The sequence below is a fragment of the Helicoverpa zea genome, chromosome 17, assembly GCF_022581195.2.
Source record: "Helicoverpa zea isolate HzStark_Cry1AcR chromosome 17, ilHelZeax1.1, whole genome shotgun sequence".
Taxonomy (NCBI): Eukaryota; Metazoa; Arthropoda; class Insecta; order Lepidoptera; family Noctuidae; genus Helicoverpa; species Helicoverpa zea.
In genome coordinates this window covers 2,279,498-2,282,741 of record NC_061468.1, presented here as the reverse complement: position 1 = coordinate 2,282,741, position 3,244 = coordinate 2,279,498, and positions in this window count along the sequence as shown.

Here is a 3,244-nt window from a genome sequence, read left to right as displayed (position 1 = left end):
CCCGGGGGCTCAGCGCACACTGCCGCGTGCAGCGCCCGCGCGCGCCGCCCCCCGCTCTCACTCGCCCTCACGCGCCCCCCGCGCCCGCTCGCTCGATAGCGCCGCACTGCGCCGCGCCGCTCAGCGCTCAGCACACCACTCCGCTCACGAACAACCCCCGCTCAGAGAATCCACTCCGGGCAAAACCTCGTAAACATGCTCTTAAATCTTATAGACTCTAAAACGAATAAAAACTAAGCTCTGCTAATACTACCTCTAGTAAAGAAAAGACTTCTTTCTGTCCCCAAAATGAGGCATATCCTGAAAGTAACTCCTAAATAGCCATTTCAGTAGCAGACCTTCTATTTTTCCCTGGCGTGTGGTTACGCGTACTCCACGACGCATCCCCGGCTCCCGACGCCCCGGGAGTCGCGACAACCGCTCCTACTATACACCTCCAAAGCCTTATTACTTCAAATTATCTTAACGTAACTATCCCAAATTAGTTCAGTAAATACTTTAATTATACCGTTAAACCGTCGAGATGCTATCGATTTGGATATCGAACCCTAAGCTTAGTAGATTTTATCTTATACATGGGCTTTCGGAACACAAGTTGTTGTAGTTCCCGAGACTCTGATCCGCGAATGTAAACAGATGAAAATCTGATTATTATTAATGCTTCGCCCATAACCTAGTACAAGGATGTTTTCATCGAGGGGATGTTTGTACGAAACATCTTTGGGACATCTCCTGTTTTCTCAGTTTCGTCACAGAAACGTGATTCTTCGTATAATTGCGGAGCCTATTTTTTGCGTTTGTATCTTGCAGAGATAAAATTCGGGAGGTAATGGTGGAAAGAAATTTAGGGAATAAAACGAAGGCCGGGTTTCTTGTACATTGGGAATAGCGAAATGTTTGTTGCAAGCTGGCTGGTTTTATTGGACTGCAGGCTATAAAGGGTCCGTGCTTTAATTTCAATTATATTGTACTACGTATAAGAAATTTAAGTGTTATGGCTTCTAGCTTAGTTTTAAGAAACCTAGAGCTCTGTACCAACCTATACGCAGTTCGAAGTTTCTATATCAGGTTTTTATAATGAAAATCGTTAATTTGAAATATATAATTTTTACATATGGAACGTTATTTTTCAAGCAAAGTATTTCTTTGTCGAAAGCTTGCATGTATAAAATTGTTTACCTACAGGATTTTTTATTAAAAAAAAAAAATATAGTACCTAAATGAATTTTTCTTTGCAACGAAAGAAAAAATCTCCTCTCACTTAAAAATACTAACAATAATTTATCTCGGAAGAAGTAGCGCAGAACAGAAGCCACTGGTCCCCATTAGTGTCGCACTCCGACTGTCTGTCGGCGACATAAATTGCGGTCGCTGTAAGACACTGCGCTGCAATTTGTGTCGGACTCCACTAACGTAGCTCGTAGCGAGAGCGCGTAGCGGTTTCGTAGCATTCGTAGTAGCGCCTACGAGTTAGGGTGTTATGTTTTAATAGCCTAGTGGAGTTCGATTTATTTCGATTTATTTTTGGTGATTATGATTATCTTCCGGGATTTTGTTAAAAATAAAACATCAATTGATAATCTTTTATCATAAATAGTCTGTAGTTGCATTGTCATCGTTTATTTTTTTAACTGCAACTTTTCCAGAGAGCTCCAGTAACTAGTAAAGGTAAATACGTTTCAGAAAACTCCTTATTTTTTTTGTAAACTTAGGAATACCAATAAGAAATATAAAGAAATCATACATTTTTTTTACGTTACCTGCCTTTTTTATCATATTTTATGTACTTATTAATAATATAAATATATAACTTACATTCAAAATGTAGTTCTTATCTATCAAGATAAAAGTTACCTCGGCATTTACTTAAACGGGTCGAGTCCAAGTTGGATGTTTCGTTATTATCAAATTGCGGTATCAGATGGCTGCGATTCAAAGCGCGAAGATAAGATCACGGATCATTCGTAAAGACGTAACAAGTAAGCCCAATCATATTACCTAGTTACCATCCATCCTCCATCCTCCGAGCCTTTTCCCAATCATGTTGGGGTCGGCTTCCAGTCTAACCGGATTCAGCTGAGTACCAGTACTTTACAAGAAGCGACTGCCTATCTGACCTCCTCAACCCAGATACCCGGGCAACCCGATACCCCTTGGTTAGACTGGTGTCAGACTTACTGGCTTCTGACTACCCGTAACGACTGACAAGGATGTTCAATGACAGCCGAAACACAGTCAATGGTGTCTAAGATATACTTAGAAAGTACAGACTTAGAAAAGTTGCATTGGTACTTGCCTGACCTGGGATCGAACCCGCGCCCTCATACTTGAGAGGTTGGTCCTTTACCCACTAGGCCACCACGACTTTTTTCCTAGTTACCAAACTTATTTTATTTTTATATTTTTCATTTACTTATGACTTATGGAACACATAATATTTTATCCAAGTATTCCAAGTACTAAATAGCAAGATGCTTTCGCTATTCATCATAATGGTGTTTTTAACTCGTGCAGACTAAAGAAGGTACACTTGCCGTTGTCACGCATGTGGAACAATCCCGCGTGTGAGAGATAATTCTTATAGCGAAAAATTGGTAAATCATCATCATCCTCCGAGCCTATTTCCCAATCATGTTGGGGTCGGCTTGGTAAAAATTGGTAAATGGGTACCTATTATAAATCGTAAAAATAATCCCGCCAGCAAATAAATTTTAAAAAATATAAAATACATTCCTTCATCTTCGTAAATTTCATTCGTTCATCTACTGGTGGCATCGACTTACAAGTACGCGCTCCGAAATTTTTTTTTACCCATGTTTTATTTTCAGCTTTTTTTCTTAGGTAATTTCTGTTATAGTTCAGTTAAACCATTGACATAAGTTAAACATTTTAAGAAAAAGTTGCAACGAAGAATTTTTCACATCAAAATCAAAGGCATTATTTGCGTGAAACGAAACGTAAAGTGGGACTAGTGCTGTTACATAATTTTGTTCTTAGTAAGTTTTGAAATCGACTAACCATTTACTTGGAATTCATTGAATTTGCAATGCCTTTATGCTAAATACCTTCAAGCAAAGATTTGCCATTTCAAGTGACGATTGCTTAAATATAATATTTTTTTCCTTTTGGTGTTAATATTGAATAGATCACACACAGAGCAAATCACACAACTGATTCTAATAATCGACTATTTCAAATAGTAACACTAAAATAAACCAACGTCACATCACTATTGTCACGCAAA